The 21,108-nt window shown below is 40.3% G+C and overlaps 1 protein-coding gene and 1 non-coding gene across 4 annotated transcripts in view; both read left to right on the forward strand.

The window, feature by feature from the left end:
- Positions 1-21,108, forward strand: part of LOC122789409 (ecto-NOX disulfide-thiol exchanger 2-like) — a 3,915,450-nt gene that overhangs the window by 1,029,633 nt on the left and 2,864,709 nt on the right. The window lies entirely within an intron of this gene.
- Positions 14,140-14,211, forward strand: TRNAW-CCA. The gene has a single exon. It is a non-coding gene; the product is annotated as a tRNA-Trp (tRNA).

Genomic DNA, 21,108 nt, shown 5'->3' on the forward strand with positions numbered 1-21,108 from the left:
TGCTATAGTGTACGTAGTGTGTGTGCCTGAGTACTTGTATGCTATAGTGCACGTAGTGTGTTTGCCTGAGTGCTTGTACACTGTAGTGTACGTAGTGTTTGTCTGAGTATTTGTATACTATAGTGTATGCCTGAGCGCTTGTATGCTATAGTGTACACAGTGTATGCCTGAGCGCTTGTATGCTATAGTGTACACAGTGTATGCCTGAGCGCTTGTACGATATAGTGTACATTGTGTATGTCTGCTGGTGTCCCTAGATGGGGGTTCTAATAGCTCTGACCCTTTACTTATGGTGTCCTTCTCAGGGCTAGTTGTGTTACATTGCACAACTGCTGCACTACACTATGTTGTGCAGTGTTGTTAAATATGTGAGTGTGAACTCTTTTGGAAAAGAGCAAATGTAAACCTGATGCCTCAGATTTAAAAATAGTTAATCCAAAAGCCTTCAACTGACTAGCAAGTAATGTGCTTAACAGTAAATGCATTTTACAAAACAGTACCGCACAGAGTGGAATGAGCAATAATGACATATAGAAACTGAAATACAGTAATATGTTTTATCCTGGAAACAGCAACTCTTTAAGAGATTGTCAGTGAGCTGCAGCAGGTGCATAGTGACAAACGAGATGCTGTTTATAGAGTGTAAATTATTTTTGTTTGAAGGTTTGCAAGTACTCCTGTATTACCATTTAGTGTGGCCTTGCTTTTTTAAGTGTAGTTAAAGGTACTTGACAAAAAGTCCTATTTTTTTTTTTTAACAGTCATTCTGGCCGTAGAGTTAGCCAGCATGTGGGGAAGGGTATTGGGCTCTAAGGACTAGATTTGAGGTAAAATAAAAGATCTGCTTATGTATAAATTACATTTCCATCAACATGTTTTCTTTCAGTGACCAGACTTGTTCAGTCACTGATGATTATGGTTCTATACCCTGCAGTTCTACATCCTCTAAATTTGTCCCATTGGGCATATACTCCCTACATTTATTGCTGTCATATATATTATAAAGTAACCATTGTATTGAAAATGGGCTTTTCTCCTTTCATGGACAGCATTACTCCCAATAATTAAATTTTGTACAGAAGTCATGCACCAGAGAGTGCTGTCAGAAAGCATTTATTTGTGTTTGGGGAGGGGGATATTTTTATATTTTTTTGCAGAGTGCTAAATGGGGTTCGAGGAGGAGGGAGCAGTTATGACATCTCAGTAAACCCCATTCTTTGTTCATGTTCTCCTTCACTGTTCTTTGATCTGTCTTATTTCTTGTACCCCTAAGGTGCAAATAGTAAATCGCAGTCTTTTTCTAGTTGCCATTTCCAGATTGATATGTACGTGGAAATAGTATAGTCTGCAAATTTAGAACAGTGATGTCTATTGCACTTAATAATATTCTTAAACTTGAGTCAAGGGCTGTAAGTTACCATATACAGCCTTGCAAATAAGCTTCACTTAAGTGTTTTGTACATACTTAACAGGTGTCATTTGCATAAAAGCTTCCATGCAGTCTGCACATAGTCTGGCAGTTTTTCTATCAGCCTTTTAACAACACTTTGCTGTCCATATGCAGTTTATCAGTTTATTATTTGCTGCAGAATTGGAAAGGTAAAACTAATGCAATGGATCCGAATGTTCTATTAGGGAGGGATCCAGCCTGCTCATTTCTTTGAATATTGACCACCCTCGAATTAAAGTTGGACAGAAGTGTAAACTACACACACAGGCAAATGCACACATACCATAACTCATACATTTGGCAGGGAGAGTAGAGAGCAGAAGAAGAAAATAGATGTTGCGTGAATGCATATGGAAGGGAGAAGAGTCAGCAACTTGGGAGCAGATGGCAGTAATCAAATCTCATAGTAATATCTGCGTGCATGTATGTGTTTCTGGTTTAGCTCCCTGTTGGCCACTCTGTTGGTTATCTAGCCTGCCTCCTCCTCATCCAATTAACCCTTTCATCTCCTGCCTTTACTATCAGTGACTAGCAGGTTCCTGGTGGAAGGGGCAAAAGCCAAGGACTGATATCCTTTTTTGTATGTGCCCTGTTTCCATCTTGTCTGTGCTGATGCACATGCCTGTCCTCTGATGCCCATATCTTGGCTAAAATGAAGTGCACTACTTGGCACGTAGTTGTAACTTGGTTACTGACTTCCTGACTCATGTTGGTTGAGCAACAGGAATTAGTAGGCAGCCTGTCTTCAGGATGGGACAGCAAGCATTAGCTTGCCAATTAACATTTCTCCCTATTTTGCTGTTGCAACAGAAAGACTTACTGCTCAAATGCTGGGCGCTGGGTCGGCAGTAAGGGTTCCGACTCCCTCACTCTACATACTGGGCTATAATTCCTTGTCAGCATTACCTCACTAAATGCCAATAAGGGCCAAACTTTCTTAACCAGTAATAGTTCTCCCAATGTACAGTCATTGAAGACATAGACACTATAATGCTCAACATACCTATTGCCTTCTTGAATATACTTTTCTACATTAAAAAATACTTTAGAGTGAAAACAAGAAGAATTTATTCTTTCTGCTATGACATACTGTGACAGTCTACTTTTTGTGCCCAGTAGTTAATGGAACAAACTTTCTAATTTAGTTTCTATGGTATGTTTCTTGCTTGTCAGCCTCTCTTGTTTTGTCTGTTGCCTGAAAACAGCTCATATTTATTAATTTTTTTGACGTGGAAGCATGTATGTAAAGTTTACTACCTACAGATGCTGTCTGACACTGTTTTTTTAATGCGTTGTAAACCACATCTATAAAGGAATGTGTCTGCCTACACCACCATGGTTTTCAAAAATGTAATCTCTTGAATTTCAGAGATAATTTTTATTAATTATAGTTATTGTCGTGTTCATACAGTTGAGATTACTTCATTAGCCTGAAATTGAACCTGCTTAGATATATGTTGATTTCATGAAGACTGATATGTCTAAAGACCGGTTATGTAAACAAGGTTGTTGCAAAGAACAATGCTACAGAATCTTGCATTGCACATAATTTTAAGCATTTTCTGTTAGTGAAGGGGATTTGCCCCTCACACCACAGTCCAAGTGTGCAAAGGAAGACCCGTGCAGTCCCACTTCTTTCATCATCCTCTTCAAGGTCGTGGCATCTTGCAGAATGTGATGCAGTGGCTTTAAAGCATGAGCAATTCACACATTTGTCCACGACAATGTAGAATTCACAGGGTTGATCAACTGTACTAGTCTCACTCACTTGCTTTGCTTACGTTCTGGGGAACTTTATTTTCTTTCCATAGCCATCCAAAGGCATCCATTTCTTATTAGCCCCTGCCCAGATCAGTTTGCTGTCGAATCAGTGCAGACATCTCTGCCAGTTTCACAGCTGCTTCTCATGTATATAGTGCTGTTCACATCAGGCAGTTAGTATCTTTCTCACAATTCTCCACTTATTTTTAAGTGTAAACCAAAAAAATTTCTTTTCGATATTACTTCTGCCAAGCTGGTCTGACCAACTAGCAGCATTTTATTTTTAACACACTGAGCCCTAGCACATGTGCTTCAGTTTTTCTTTTAACAGTTGTCTAATCTTAGCCCTTCTGTAAGAATTCAGTTTTAAATCTGTTAGTGAATTAGATTGAAGAATGCAGTAAAATAATCATGGCAGTATTTTTAGTTCCCATTTTGCCTTGAAGCAGTAGTCTGTATGTAGTCCACCTCCCTCCCTGTTTGTTTTATAATGCTTCCTGATTCATGTTCTGCACCTGAAACAATAACCGCTTCACACTTATTTTAAGGAAACAGAATAAACAGTTCTGTTCTGTTTTCGTCTGTTTATATTGCTGGCATGTAATCTTCTTTTCTCTGTTTAGTTTTTGTAGTTGCAATGGTTAGTGTTTAGTATCTGGTAACAGTAAAAACTGCTGGATTTAGACGGAATGGTCAGCACAGAGAGACATTTGAAGGCTTTTAGTGAAATATATAACATCCATCCTGCTCCATACTCCATTCTACTACTACTCATATGTTTGGCAGTATCCTTTTCCCACTCGTGGTTCTCTGCAACTGATTTACCTTCCATCAGAGAAATGCACCAGCTTGTGCATTATGATGAAGGATGCAGTCTTTCTGCCAAGTGCAGCCATCTGTTTCTGCCTCGGTAGTAGCATATCCAGCTGTATCCAGAGCTTTCCCCAACAGCTTACAAGACTGTGGCCAGAACCATTACAAGTAATGAATATTCTGACATAAAGTACCTGGGGAACTGCCTTCCAGTCTTGCATGCTGCATATCGTTCAGTGACCCTGGCCATGCTCATCACATGGAAATGTAGTTCACATTATTGTAATCTTCAGTGTTACTAGCCGTTAGGACAATCCATAGTCCTGCTGTGACAACTCAAGCAATACATAGTATATTTCATACAGTAACTGCATTGTAAGAATAGTAAGAAAAAATGTTCAAACCCTTTTCAGCCCCCTCTTTTGTTCTGCATGTATTCTACAACTTTTATGCATGATACCCATTCTTATTTTTCCCGTGAGACATAATTGTACAGAAACTGAACAAATGTCATTGTAATCAAAAATAGCACAGCAGGAAATTAAAACAGACCACTGAATGCAGGTAGAGTGAGGGCTTTACATTTAAATTCTGTATTCTGATTCCTTGTGAAAGCATACATTAAGGATGTTACTATAAACAAATCAAGGTGTGAACTTCAACAGACTAGATCTAAAGCAGAAGTAAAGATGTCACATCTCTAAGGCCTAAGTATGGAGGGGTATGTGTAGATCCCCTTAGAAAAAAAGAAGAATAGTTACTGTCTCTGCATAAAACCTCTGTAGACCTGCTAGTAACAGGGCTGTAGTCTGTACATGGCTGCGGCGGTGCAGCGGTTAGAGGTTTTCCCGTTTGATTCTCAGCTGGAGCGCCTTCTGTGTGGAGTCTGCATGTTCTCCCTGCGGTCGAGTGACGTTAAAGACATGCAGGTAGGTGTGAGTGTGAATGGGCGTGCCTTCTTTGGAGGTTGGGAGTTGGGCTGGCAACTCGGTACTGTAAAAATCCACTGCCAATCATGAGCAGACTGGAGTTCCGCTGTGGTGACCCCTAACCGAGAAAAGTCGGAAGTCTAGTCTATACATGGCTTTTATGTAGTTTATTAACAGAAGGAAGTACACTTTTAGGAGATAAAAATTGTTTGACCTCCTAGTTTGCCATATTTCCCTCTTAGTTCATTCATTGTGTTTAGTTTAATCCCTTCTCCAGTAAATATTCTGCTTTTTACTGATGTCCTCATTGATAGTTTAATATTTTAGTCAGGACCACTGTGGTGACTGGACTGTACTCTGTGGCTAATTAAATACTAGTTGTTCATGTAGACTGTTATGCCAGTTATCTCAACTAAAGTTCAATACAACTAGCTATAATCATTTATTTGACTGTTGCTGTGGTCAGCCTGTCAAACAAATGCACAATGTTTTATTGTACTAGTTTTGTGACCTTCCTGTTTCAAATCTGAGTTAATTCCTATCCATCACTGGATTCTAGATCATTAGTTCTTCTGAAATTATTCCATGATTTACCCTCCAGTAAGATTAAAAGCACAAGTCAGTAATGTGTTTTCAGCCTTGGTCTTCTATACCATTTTGTGAAGAATATGATTATTTCCCTTCTAACCTGTCTTCTTGCATACTACCGTGTTTATTATATTTAATAAAAAGATAAAGGTGTTGCTAGTTTTCCTTATGTTTCTACAAATTGTGGAGTGGATTCATTTAGTAATTTTTAACAGTCTTTAGTTGTAGTTCATTCCAACTATTTCTGTAAATTATGAATATTAATGTTCTTCATTGGGTTGTTAAATGCCATGCCACCTCCCCCCACACACACACACACACAAAGTAGGAGTTTTCATTTTGTAGTTCTGCTTTTTCACCCTTTCTCTTTGTACCCTTTCACCATATTTTGAAGCTTTACTCCCTCACTTTGTAGATCTCTTGCATATATTTAGTAATGTTACCCCTGAGACATGTGTGAATGGGTGTACCTTCGTTGAAGGTTGTGTGTCAGAGCTGGTAACTCGGCACGTAAAAATCAACTACCAGTCATTAGCGGACCGGAGTTCCGCTGTGGCGACCCCTAACCGGGAAAAGCCGAAAGACACAACAACAACCCCTGTCTTTATTAACCAACTTGGTTCTAGTTCATCCTTTTATGACTTTGTTACATGTGCTGCCTTTCCTTCTTTTTACTGTAACTAGTACAGCAACTTTTCATACGACATATGCCCATGGAAATGTGCCACTAGTCTGCATTTACTCACCATCTCTGACAAACCCCTTCAACTTCCGCTTTCATCTTTATCAGCCCCTTAAAACTTTCATTAATCTCATGTTTCATTACCCATTTAGACCCCATCACCCTCCCATGGCAGTTAAACTTCCATCAGTTGTAATCCTCCTTCCTCCACCTGCTATGCATGTCTCCTCTATTTCTCTGTGTCCCCTGAACACCTTGCAGGTCTGTAGCTTACCTCCCCATCTGTCATGTCTTAGTGTGTACAACTGCAGCTTATCCATTCCGTCCTGTTGACTGGAGCCCTTGGTCCCTGCTTCCTACCCAGTCGTCTTTTTAAACATCCACTGCAGTTCTTTTTCAGGCATCTTTCTTTTATTATATTCTCTGAAACTCCAGTTAGTACCATAAAACTGATCTGTGTGACGGTAACAGGACATGACCTTCTTATGACCCACATGATGTCACCAACATTCTGATAACCTGTGCAGCCACATTTTAACATTATTATTGAGTTAAAGTATGTTCACATTTTCAGTCTTTTTTCCCTTGTTACATTACCCAGCACTTCAGGCATGTATTTATTCTTAGCAGCACCCCATGTATGGTCTTAAATTATTTTGTAACAATGTGTTCCTGACTTTATTTTTATGTCCTGTCTCCAAGGTTTTACATTCATCTGAAGAATTATATCCATCCTCCAAGAATCCATCTTTAAAGTCAATGTCATTCTGCAGGGACATTTATACTGATTCTGAGCCCAGGAGAAATATCTGAAACCATTTCCACCAAACATCAGACCCAGGGAAGACTGCTGTGACACACTACCATTTACCCCTGTGGCACTGACCCCTTACTATTAACCCCTTGAACCATGTACTTCAGCTGGTTACTCAACTAGTTAGTCTAGCAATTTGATACAGATGATATAAAGCTGCAGGATTTCTTGTGCAACCTTGTGTTTGAGTCCCTTAGGTTCCAGCCTGCAGTGCAAGTCTAAGCAAATTAAAATGCTACAGTGTCATCTCTGTAAAGAAGCAGGCGCATGTAACAAGAAACAAGTTGGTTTAATAGTTTAACAAATAAAACAATTTTTTCCTTTCACCATTTTTTTAAACTACAACATCAGAGGTCTCCCTTCAAGTAGATTTATTGAAAAAATGTAATTTCGAATCCATTTAATAGTGGAGACAGTGACTGAAAGATCACTGTGCCTTAATTCGTAGGTGCAAGCCATTTGTAGCTAATATACCATCAGCACAGCAGAAAATTTTTGTATTATCATCCAGTGTCTCTGAGCAGCAGCATACTTATCAGCAGTGTCAATGGGCAAGTAGAACATCGTGACATTATCAATTAGCAGTGAAATAAGGTTGAAAAGGGATTAAGTTTTATCACATTAGTAAGGAGTGTGTGAAAGTGAGGATTGAAGTCCAGAGTGAATGCAGTAGCAAGATGGCTACAGTATGAAAGTGGACAAGAATCAGAATTCTATTTTCCTTGTGTTGATATGAGGTTGTTATCCAACCGAACAAAATGTAGTAGTGATGTGATGCTAGTGAGGAGTTGCAGAATTTTCTTATATAAAAAAAATTCTTGAAGTAAGATGTAGTAGTGATTAACTGTTCCATTAAAAACGTAATAGAAGTTTTGTGTCATGTGCTCTTAGAAAAGGCTTTAATGGTAAGGTACCAGAGCCAGTAGGTGAATAACAATGTATTAGTTTTTACCTGTTATGTTTTGTTTTTTTATTTTTGAATTAATGTGTTGTGTAAAAATTCAGTTTAATTAAGCTGAATAATTCCTTAGGGTATTGAAAAAGCACTTTTAATGTCTGCAAATATACTGGAAAGAATTGCAACTGCTACATCTCATAACACTAATTTAAAGCAAGTACTTTTTTAAGTATCTGTTGAAATATAAATTTACAATAACAGGAGTTTGCTAAATGTTTTAGTACAGAAAATGGTGTATTTTCAAGAAGTTTTCAGAAAAAAACTTTTAAGTGGCATAAAACGATGCATGATAGTTATGTGCAGACAGATTGGAGGGTTTCAGTTTAAGGAAAGATAAAAAGAGTTAGGAGAGTGCATTATTAGCAAAAAGAAGTTTTAAGTTTAAGGTGGGTTGCAAAAGATGAGCGGAATTTTGTGAATAGCTGGTCTTTGGAAGTTACGTAGGTGCTAACTGTATTACTTGAATGCCTTCATAGACTGACCATTCTCTTTCACTGGCCTTGTATGTAATGTAGGACAATTTAGTTAAAATAATCCACAAACCGGTATATTTTGATTAATCTCTATTTACAACCTGTGACACGCATTACAATATCATTTTACTCATCTGATCACAAAAACCTGACTTTGATTTACTCATGTGATAACACTAACCATAACCCTGTCCCCCAGTCTAACTCCAAGCAGTGGATGTACTCACACACAAACACATGCTCTTGGAATACCAGAAAGTTAGGTAGTTCTGAGGTGTTTTGAAAATTGCAATTATTACTTTGTGTTTTGGAATTGACATCCTGCCTGTCAAGCTGTTTATTTTATTGTTGGGATTACAACCACATGTACACACAGGAATTGTGAGAGAAAAATTCAGGCAGGTCTCTGGTATCTTAAACATTAACACACATGCTGCTCTATGGTTGTGAAGGGTGGCCAGCAGTGTGGGTCCCTATACAGGGCCCACCTGTGCTGTGTGGTACTTCCTAGGGCTCAGTCAACATCAACAAACTACAATAAATGCAAAAAGTTGCTGTCCAAAAAACAAAGACATGGACCCAACAATGGAAAAGCACCCTCCTTAACAGGCAAATAAGACAACTTGTCAAATCCTGCAAGAGCTCCTTTGAGAGAAACCTAGCAAGTACTGCCATGGATAACTATAAGGCCTTTTACAGCTATGTATGTAACCTAAAGGGTAGGATCCAAGCATGTGCAGAACTGGTGACCCATAGTATTACACACATTGACCCCACACAGAGAGCGAACCTGCTAGTGGATAGGTTTGGTGAAAATTTCACTCCCTTAACCCCTCCTAACTTACAACAAATCCTCCCCCAAATTCCCTCCAACTTACATATCTGAAGAGCAAGTCCTTAAAGCCCTGTCCAAGGCAAAGAACACAGCCTCTATGGGACCAGATAACATCCCAGGCTGTTTTCTAAACAGGCTAAAACATGAACTAGTATCACCAGTAAGTACCCTTTTCAATCATAGCCTAACTACAGGCTTTCTTCCTGTGTAATGGAGAACAGCTACAGTTATTCCACTCCACCAAGGTGGCCTAGCAACAAACCCAGAGAATTAGAGACCCATAAACCTGACCAGCCTCATCTCTAAGGTGATGGAATGTATCATTATGGACCTCATAAGTAGAGACATAGGTGACCCCCAAACCCTGGATCCTACCCAATTCGGCTTCGTGAAAGGCAGATCCTGCCTGTTAAATCTGATGGATTTCTTTGAAAGCATGACCAAGGCCATTGATGAGGGCAAATCTGTGAGCACAGTATACCTCAACTTGGGAAAGGCTTTTGACACAATCCCACATTGAGGCATTACCAATAAACTTAGCAAACTGATTGTAATCCCCTTCATTGTAAGATGGGTTGCCAACTGGCTCACAAACCGGACACACACTATCAAAGTGGGTGACTCCACATGAGCCAGCAGACCTGTTACCAGCATGGTGCCACAGGGGTCAGTGCTAGGCCCCCTACTGTTAGGTATATATTTATTGGAAGTTCAGGTGAAAACTAAAGGATTGTGGCTGAACAAGTCTGCAGGCGACTTCAAACTAGGTGCAGTCACTGAATCCCCAAAAGATGTCCGTATACTCCAGGATGGTCTCACACAGACCAACGGCTGGTGTATTAGTCACAGTCTCAAACTGTATGCAAAGAAATGCATCCTCATTCACTTCAGCTCAAACAATGTCCCGTCACACTATCAAATCGATAAAAATATCCTAAGTACCCACAAAGTGGTAAGGGACCTGGGATCACAGGTTGACTGCGACCTTAACTTTGACCACCACATGTCGACCATTGTAAGTAAAGCTTTCCACGTAGCTCACTTGATTAGTAAAGGTGTCGCCTCGAGAGCAAAAGAAGTTTTAACCCCCCCCCCCCTTATACTCAGCATTTATCTGGCCCATAATTGAGTATAACCCTCCATTTGGTATGTACCATGATAAGCATCTACAACAATTAGAGAGACCTCAGAGGTTTCTAAGAGAGAAGATCAAGGGCCTCCAGCATGTGCCTTACAAGGACCGACTAAAATCCCTGTCACTATACTCCATATCGTATAGACTTCTTGGGGGAGGCTTATGCCTGGCTTAAACATCAACCTAAGACCCAAACCTAATGAGCTTACTGCATATCCGTAAATCAAATGGGTCTAGGGCTACCCATTCGTGTGTCTTAAATATGGCCTGCAACTTAGAGGATATGCTGGAGGGACAGATTCATCTCCCAGCAACTGCTACGTCTTTGGAACAGGCTACTGATTACCAGTAAATGTGAAATATAGCATCTCTGTGACACTGTTCAAGAGGAACCTGGATGAGTGGATGGGGCATCGTAAATTCTTACCATGATAGCACCCACAACCCTGCTAGACATGGACACAGTCATCACTAAATGCAGTCTTGGGTATTGACTAGTACCTTTACAGTATTGGGTTGCCGGGTCGATGGGCTTAATCTCCTATGAGCTTAATCTCCTATGATCCTGTGATCAAACCAATAGCTTAACCACTTAGAAACTAAACACTTATTCTATTGGTCTGTTTTGATCTTCAGGAAGTTTCATTGGGTTCATAGTATCAAGCATTTAATGAGAGAGTGAAGCTGCTACAGGCAATCAGCCACAAAGGCAAGCATTTGTTGTTGTGATTCAGATCGCAAACCAGACTCTCTTTTTTTGTTAAATAAATGGGCAAGTTAAAAATTTACAACAAGCTGCTTCTGCCTCACTGACCAGGAGAGACCCTTGATGTAATCCAAGATGTACAGATTTTTTTGATAGGATAGCATCTTGCCCAGCTGAAGTCATAAATTGTCCTGCCTAGTGACACACAAATGAAATAAGAAATGCGAGTGAATCAGCTCATTTTGTATACAGCAATTTTCCAATAAATAAGGGCTTCTGGTTTCAAAAATGAATGTGTAAATGTGCTGCATTTTACTTGTTTAAGTTACAGGTCATAGAGAAAAGGAATGTGATGTTATTGGGGGGGGGGGTGTCTTGCTGTGCAAATGAAATTTCTGTCTTCACCTCTACTGCACTGTAATATTGATTCCTAGCTGTAAGCCTTTTGTTATACCCATTAAGTGTTTCATTTTTATTTATTTTGTTGCTGATAAGAAGTTTTTGTTTTTCGTCATTTGCATTTTGCTAGGACATGACTGGCAAGTGTGCATGTCAAGTGTAACAAAGCAACAAAACTCCGTAGCATTTCAGCAGTAAGCCAAGAAATTAGTGCCAGGTGGCACTTGCGCAGGAATTAATTTAGGCCTGCAAGCAGTGAGAAGACTTCATTTTTTGCCAACTTCTAGAAACAACAGACTTTTATCAGGGATGACTATGTTTCATTGAAACATGATGCACTCAATTCATTCTAGGCAGTCAGGAGACTGCAAACTGCTATACGTTTTAGTAGAAGACAATATAACAGAGATGTTGTTACCTTTTGCATTCACTGACATACCCTTGCACCAGTGGCAGTATGGAATAAATCATCCTGTTTGAGGCCACCTGATTCTGTTTCCTGGTGGTTGTGATGTCACTTATTTAGTACACAAGTAGTTCCTGTGGGTCATTGCTTGCCATTAACTGTGCCGTTATTAGAACATTTTGTCGAACTGATGCTGTCATAGCTCCTTTGAAGGGGCAGTTTGTTTTACTGACCGATGAGGTACAATGATACATGCAGACCTTTTTCAGCCATGGCACAAGTGTACAGCAAAACACATTTTTTCTTTGAGTGGTTACAGTGAATTCTATGTATGCAGATTAATAGTGCAACGTTCATTAAACCATATTGTTATTTTTATTTGTTGCCATGGGTTTGTAAACCATGTCTGCTAAAAAAAAGGTTGTGGCCATTTAGAATTCCCCTGGTTAACCAGCAAAAATAAATTAGAAGTACAACATTCATTATTCGTAAACATGCAACACTGAAATGGGTATCATGGTTAACTTTTATGTACTGGAAGAGTAGACTGTATGCTGTAAAGACAAACACATGTATTGAACAGAAGAAGAGCAAGCTATTGTCTGTTTTTGCAGAAGTGTAAAAAAATTAGTGCATGTACTTAGCGCGTAATAGCAAAAACAGTTTGAGGACATATTTAACCATCACGTATACTAATACAATTTACAGTGAATGCAGCTGCACACTCAACAGTTTGGAAAGAGAAAAATTAATGTTGCTCTGCATTGTCATATTACTGGAAATATGGCACATTTTTGTTGTGTGCATGCACTTGTGTTTGTGCATAGTCCTGAAAATCTGCTGCTGTTTGCTATTCACCAGTGAATGCCTGCTTAGATATGGCAAGGGAGTCTCTTCTATTATATGTTTTGTAACCCATAGAGGCAGTACAGTAGCCTAAACTTATTTTTTCTTTTCCTTCATTCCTTTTCCTAGTGTTCAGAACTACTGAATAAACCTGTTCCTGCCCCTTAACTTCTGCCATTGAGCATGGAATCCACTTCCCCCTCATATTCAAACCCACTCCCCTGGAGCAAGAAAGCAGGCTCCATTTGCTTAATTCCACTCCCTCTTTGCTTGGTTAGGGTTGTCACCTGATCCTCTTTTCACTGGACTGTCCTGAAAGAAAAAAAATGGAAGTTATCCTGATTAGAAAGAGAGTTACATGAAAAATTAGCAAAGCTAGAGTCATCACTGCGTAATACATAAAATCTAGTGGAGGCCCATGGGAGATATGCACGTCACCCCTTAAGGACATAACTAGTGATGTTCATCGTGTTACCCTGCTGCAGTCATCACACTTTGGGTTATCCTGCTGTCAGGCGGTCCCGCAGTCGGCCCGAATTCCAAAGTCTTGGTCCGGCGTCTGTTGCTGTCGCTTCCTCCCTGACGTCAGTGCGCCAGGGGTATATAAAAGGCATCTGACGCCATTTTCTTCAGTCTTTCTTGCGCGGTGCCCGAAGCAGAAGCAGTTTGCAAGTGCCGGTCGGCACCTGAGATTTTCGAATCGAGTTTCAGTCCGAAGTCTTCAAAGCTAAGTACCCCATTGGGGAACCTTTTCTTGCCTCAGTCCGATGTCAGAAAAAGTTAACAATTGCATTTCTTGTGGGAAGCAAATACCTCATAAGGACTTTCATTATTTTTGTATACCTTGCCTAGGCCCAGACCACAACGTCACTGGTTGTCGGTTTTGTGCTAGGTTCAATAAGCGAACTAATAAGCGACGCTTTGATTTTGCACGACACTACTTCGGTAGGAAATTTAATTACACTATGCCGTCGGAGCAACCGACTACTGGCTTGCATAAAAAAGCAAAGATAAAGTAAGGCAGCCTAGATCCAAGCCAGACTCCGAGCCTTCAGCTGGGCCGGTCGCTGGTTCTCCGGTTTTCAGTGAGGCGCCTACGCAGCCCCTGGCTACCACTGAAATGGATCCCCAGACCACTTCGGATTCTCCAGCAGAGAGTTCTTGGCCGACGCAGCCATTTTCTTTAGGCCCTACCGATGACATTGCAGTAGGAGAAGCCGGTGCTGTAGATACACCTTCGGTTTCTGAAGGTGTCTTCAGACCGACTACTCTCACCATAAAATCTTATGCTAAGCTTAAGACTCTTCTAAAACCAAAAAAGACTTCTCTTCAGTCTTCAGGCCAGACCTTGTGGCGCAACTGTAGCGTGTCTGACTCCAGATCAGAAGGCTGCGTGTTCAAATCACGTCAGGGTCATCTTATTCAGGATGTGTTATTTGGGGTTAAAGCAGAGGAGGTTTTAAAGAAAATGGAGGCTAAGGCAAAATCTATGCAGATGGTCAAGGATTTCTTATAAGTACAGCCCCCACGCTTCAGCAGAAATTGGCCAACAAGAAATTGGTCCTTTCCAGCTTCTGACAGACAGCAGAGGGGTAAATACATGCGCCCAAGGGGCAGAGTACAAGCACAAATCCCTTATAAACCTCGCCAATGGAGCACTGCAACACTGAAGGGGGAGAAGACAGGCCACAAACTACTAGAAGGCAAACACAATGACTTATACCTCAAACTGCCAAGCAAAACACTCTTGGCAGCTGCCTTGGGAGGAAAATTAGCACTTTTTGCAGACAACTGGCGCATCGTCACAAAGGACAAATGGGTCCTAGACATTATCTCACAAGGATACAGTTTCCATTTCCACACCTTGCCAAGGATAAAAGGAATGCCAAACCTGCCACAAAATCAATGGGCAGAGGCACAAAAACAAATTACAGCTCTCATGGACATGAGAGCCATTCAACTGGTACCTACACAGGAGCAAGGCCAATGATTTTACTCAATGCTCTTTCTAGTCCCCAGAAAGGACAATGCTTGGAGACCCATTCTGGACCTTTCAGTTTTAAATACCTTCTTGCAAGTACCCAAATTCAAGATGCTAACACTACAGCAGCTTCTTCCCATGTTGGGCAAGAAAGCTTGGCTAGTAACGTTGGACCTCAAGGAGGCATACTTGCATGTCCCTATCAGACAAAATTGCAGAAGATACCTCCGTTACATTGCAGGTTCAACCCATTACCAATTCTCTGCACTGCCCTTTGGCTTATCTACTGTGCCCAGGGTCTTCACAAAATGCCTGGCTCCAGTAATTGCATACTGCAGACAAAGAGGAATTCAAATATACCCATACCTGGACAACTGCCTCATCCAAGCAGAAAGCAAGGACATTCTCTTACAATACCTGGCTTTTGTAAAACATTTTCTAAGTTGCCTAGGGTACACAGTAAACGAAAAGAAATCAAAACTAGTGCCCTCACAAAATATGACATTCCTGGGTGCCAGCTTGAATACAACGGCCCAGATGGCTTATCTGATGCCAGACAAACTACAATTAATTCAATACTTCAGAGCAATGGCAACAAAGACCCAACTCCCTGCAAGAAAAATTCTGCAGGCGTTGGGCTTCATGGAATCTTGCATACTACTAATACCATTTGCAAAACTGCATATGAGGAAATTACAATGGTACCTAAAAAGCGTATGGACTCAACATAGCCACAGCTTGGAAACAATGATACCTCTCATTTCCTGCCTTCAACAGGAGTTTCTATGGTGGTCACAGGCATGTCACCTCAACAAGGGTCAGCCTTTCACCTTACCCCCAGCCAGGCAAACTATGACAACAGATGTATCGGACTATGCCTGGGGGGCACACATGGCAGGACGGTGCATTCAAGGCATATGGACTGCAGATCAAAGGAATCTGCACATCAATCAAAAAGAAATGCTAGCTGTACAAAATGCTCTGACAGCCTTCAAGGACCTCTTACATCCAGGACAGCTTATCATAAGGACAGACAACACCACAGTAATGTGGAACATAAACAAGCAAGGGGGTACACACTCCTACCCTCTATGCAGGCAAGCAATGACCTTGTGGAACACAGCACTGGCTTACCAAGTTCAATTACAAGCTCAGTTCCAGCCAGGAAAAAAGAACACATTGGCAGACGACCTAAGTGGAAACTGGATCCACAAGTATTTGCAATGATAACTCAAAAATGGGGGCTTCCAGACATAGACCTGTTTGCCAGCCCCCAAAACCATCAACTAACAAAATTTTGCACAAGGACTTTTCACCATCAAGCTTGGAAAGTGGATACACTCTCATTCAGTTGGAAAATATATATATTATATGTATAGTATATGTATATATATATGTATATGCATATAGTATATGCCTTTCCTCCATTACCCCTTCTCACAAAGGTGCTGCTGAAAGTCAGGATGGAGAGACCCCGAATGATACTCATTGCCCCAGACTGGCCACGCCAACACTGGTACCCACTATTAAGGAATATGGCCCAGGGCCCACCATGGATTCTACCACAAATTACCCATCTGCTCACACAGCAAGACAATCAGATTCTACACAGTCAGCTCAAAGCCTTAAACTTGGCTGCATGGCAGATCACCTAAGCAACCAGCCAGCTCCTCTCTCACAAGCTGTTATGGATGTTATTCTGGAGGCTAGGAGGCCCAGCACCAGGAAAGCCTACTCAGACAAATGGAAAAGGTTTTGCACCTGGAACCAAGCTAAAGGCCAAAATACCCTTCAGCCTGACATACCTCAGATTCTGCAATATTTAACTGAGATGTTACACAAAGGGCTTTCTTTTTCATCTATTAAAATCCACGCCTCAGCTATTTCAGCTCACTACAACACGGATCCTCCCTTATTTTCACATCCACTCCTAAGGCAGTTTCTCAGAGGGGCCAAAAACATTAGGCCTCCCAGGAGAGCACCAACACCTACTTGGGACCTCAACTTTGTTCTGGAAAAACTTACGCTACCTCCTTTTGAGCCAGCTTTCTCAGCTGACTTCAAAAGTTTATATCATGGAAGACTGCCCTGCTGCTAGCAATTACTTCAGCAAGAAGAGTTTCAGAGCTTCAGGCACTAATGGCAGTAGAGCCTTTCCTCATTTTTCATCAAGACAGAGTTTCTCTACGAACTATCCCCTCCTTTATGCCTAAGGTGGTATCCAGTGTGGCTCTAAATCAAACCATCCATTTACCCACCTTCTTTCCAAATCCACAGAACAAAGGAGAAAGACTCCTACATTCCTTGGACATTCACAGGCAGCTACGTTACTACTTGGATAAAACTAAGGTTTTCAGAAAGTCTGACCAGCTTTTTGTATCCTATGCTACAGCATCACAAGGAAAGGCCATCTCAAAACAGACCATTTCCAAATGGATAGGACATTGCATACGTTTTTGCTACACCCACCATGGAAAACCAGTTCCTGCTAGCATAAGGCCCCACTCTACCAGGGCCGCAGCTACATCTACAGCCTACCTGAGGGGGATGCCAACCAGGGATATTCTGGAAGCTGCAACTTGGAGTTCAGTACACACCTTCACCAAACATTACCACTTACCACTTTACTCTAAGACTAGAGCTGGCTTTGCCACTGCAGTTTTGCAGGGCCTTCTAGCCTCCTCTAACCCTGTTTGACTCCACCTCCCATCCTTAGCTTTGGGATTCTACCCAAGTGTAGAAATCCAAAAAAATAGAACCAGTAAATCAAACCAGGACGAACCAATTAGACTGTAGAACACTGGTTTATTAATGCTAGTTAAAATGTGACACAACAGAACGAGTACTAAGCGCTTTCACCCATAAAATATAATGGGCATCATCAGAGTACAAACACTATCACAGTGAATTCCATTTAAATAGAAGCAGCAATTAGTAAATTAATTGACCAAATCATGGCTAATAAAAAACAATTATAATTAATTTGATTTAACAATCATTTGTGCAAAACTCATTATAATCCCTGAAAAACTGCTTTAAAAAGACTGCCTACATCAATGATTATAATGTCAAGACTAATGAAACAAATATTAAAATATAAGATATCTAAAAAATATTATATATAACAAGTACATGTAATAAATAGCTCTATGATTGTATAAAATAGTTAAAAAATATTGGCATAAATATTAAAATAATAATATAAAAACATAGTACATCCATTATTTGTTTAAAATGGGCCATTAGATGTTTGTAATTAAATAAATTGTGATTTGTGTCTAAGTATACTGGCTATGGAAATGTAGTCATTGATACCTGGGTGAATACTTGCATTAAGTCTTAGTTGCCATAGACATTCTTTAACTTCTAATAATGTCTTGTCATCACCTCCTTTGTTATTGTTATAAGGTATTCTATCTATCACAAAGAATAGGAACCTTTTAAAATTGTTGCACCTTACACTATGTGTATAAAGGGCACTAGTGTCTTTTTTCTTTTTTATATTTGTTATATATATAATATATTATATTTTTTAGATATCTTATATTTTAATATTTGTTTCATTAGTCTTGGCATTATAATCATTGATGTAGGCAGTCTTTTTAAAGCAGTTTTTCAGGGACTACAATGAGTTTTGCACAAATGATTGCTAAATCAAGTTAATTATAATTGTTTTTTATTAGTCACGATTTGGTCAATTAATTTACTAATTGCTGCTTCTATTTAAATGGAATTCACTGTGATAGTGTTTGTACTCTGATGATGCCCATTATATTTTATGGGTGAAAGCACTTAGTACTCGTTCTGTTGTGTCACATTTTAACTAGCATTAATAAACCAGTGTTCTACAGTCAAATTGGTTCGTCCTGGTTTGTTCTACCCAAGTGTGATGACTGCAGCAGGGTAACACGATGAACATAGTACAGTTTTGTACCTACCATAAATGTAGATGTTCGAGTGTATACCCTGCTGCAGTCCAGGTTACCCTCCCTCCATCCCCTCTGACCTAACTAAGGCCTTTCTACACCTTAAAATCTGTTACAACCTTTGTGGTGTATTTGCTTATAGCTGGAGGGATTTTTTGTTTAGGCTACACTTTTTATTATTGGTACTATCTATTGACCACCATTTGGGGGGGGGCACCTGATATCTGGGGCAAGAAAAAGTGAAGAAAATGGCGTTGGATGCCTCTTATATACCCCTGGTGCACTGACGTCAGGGAGGAAGCGACAGCAACCGACGCCAGACCAAGACTTTGGAATTCGGGCCGACTGCGGGACCGCCTGACAGCAGGATAACCCCAAGTGTGATGACTGCAGCAGGGTATACACTCGAACATCTACATTTACGGTAGGTACAAAACTGTACTTTTCAGCTACATGGTCTCTGAATGCTGATGACTTCTTGCTTTTAAGTCTTTGCAGGTACATTCAGAACACTAAAGCTAAATCCCACTAACTGTAGATATGCCATTTTTGCTGTTTTTCTGAGCTCATCAGTACAGTATAAGTGGAAAAATATTTTGTAACATCTCCAAATATTTTTGAACTCTTAACATGATATGCAACATCAGAAAGAACTGCAATTCAGTAACACTTATTAATTTTCACTTTATTACCAAAATAAAGTTCTGTGTTATTTGAGGATATGGCATGTCCTTGGAAAAGTTGATTGACCTATTCTGGGTCCTCCAGTGATTGAGCTCATTAGTTGAAACCAGATAGCATAGGCTGCATGTGAGGACTGCACCCTCTGTACCTTGGAGCTGGCTAAGTCACAACCCTATTTAAAATAAGGAATCCTGCTTTTGAGATTTCCCGAAGTCCCAACGTTTTCTCTTCTTGCTTTGGAACTTGTTTTTTTTAAGTAAGGCTGACATAACCCTTTTTGATCAGCATCCTCTGTAGACTTGAAACATCATTCCTGACAGGTGCTCTTCTTACTGGCAATAACCTCTACTGGAAGGATTGCTGAAGTAGATGTCTTGACTTGCAGCAAACCTTACCCAGTGTTTCATAGTGGTAGGGTGGCGGCTAAGTAATTCTTTTAAGCCAGCAATAGTTTAATATACAGTCTTAGCCAGTGGGAAAACTGTTGCATACTTTGTGTGCCATAGGCAGCTAAAACACAGTACGAGGCCAAGACATCAGAAGAGCTGTCCAGTTAGTATTTTTATGAAGGGGCATATGAAGCAGAGCTGTCACTGAAACAGATCTTCCCTGAAGTGGCTTACACATTCTTCTGCATTCTGTTATGAGACGTAGAACAAGCACTGACATTCACAAGGCGCATTCTACAAGAATGGCTGCCGCTTCTCCTGCTTCTTTGGAGCAGGCTTTTACCCAACATTGCCTGCACACTGATAAAGTGATAGAGGCTAGATGCTAAGGCTAAAAGCAGGCTAGATTTTAGTAAGGCCATGCTGCAAGAGAATCCTGCCTTAGACTTCTGAATTAATCTTATAAACTATTTGGAATTCGGCTCATTTATTAGAGAAGTGCTGTTGGTGCCCTTCTTGGAGAAAGAGTGTAGAGTTGTACAATGTGCTCACTGTAATAGGTCTTCATGACAAAGACACTTAAAGCAGTATGGGTACCTACCCACCATTCCCATTTTTAAAAATTGGATTTAATGCTGTACTTTTGTTTATGGGTTAATATGATTTATACAGACCTGTCATGTATATAGTGCTACAGCTATCAGTTATTGCACTGCAGTCTAGGTGTAAGTTAGATGCTTGCCACTAAAGAAACTGAAGCTGGAACAGAGTAATGCTGCTTTTGTATAGGGTACCAAAGCAGCAGTAACATGAAACTGTTATTACTATGTACAGAGGGAACTTTCCTGGGGGGGGGGGGGCAGGCTGGATGATGACTGACATCAGTGACTAGAATCCTGGTGTAATATCACTAAGTGATTCCTCCCTTAAAGATCATGTGCAAAGTGAAGAAACAGAATGAGGCATCCACATCTGGTTCACCTTCTTGAGAACTTTGCTGGTGGCTGCTGGCTTTTCTAGTCATATGTTCACATAAAATAATGATTTTATGTGAAAAATAGGACTTGAAAAACATTGTCACCCTTTTTACTATGTTGCTGTGATAGAAGTTGCATTTTGCCGAGATGCTGAGGAGAGCAGAAGCTCTCTCGTCTTGGATTACACTCTATTCTAACATTAGTTTTAATTACACTGACTTCTTTTCCACAGCTATATCCATTTGCCTTTTTAATAGTACATGTACTTTGCTTTCAGGTTTAAAAGGGGAGATGGCACTCCAGTAACGAACAAAAGTCAGAGAAAGGGCACTTGGACCACACCAAAATTTTGTGAA

This window comes from Protopterus annectens, chromosome 14.part0 (assembly GCF_019279795.1).
Source record: "Protopterus annectens isolate FY-2018-M chromosome 14.part0, PAN1.0, whole genome shotgun sequence".
NCBI classification, from domain to species: Eukaryota; Metazoa; Chordata; order Ceratodontiformes; family Protopteridae; genus Protopterus; species Protopterus annectens.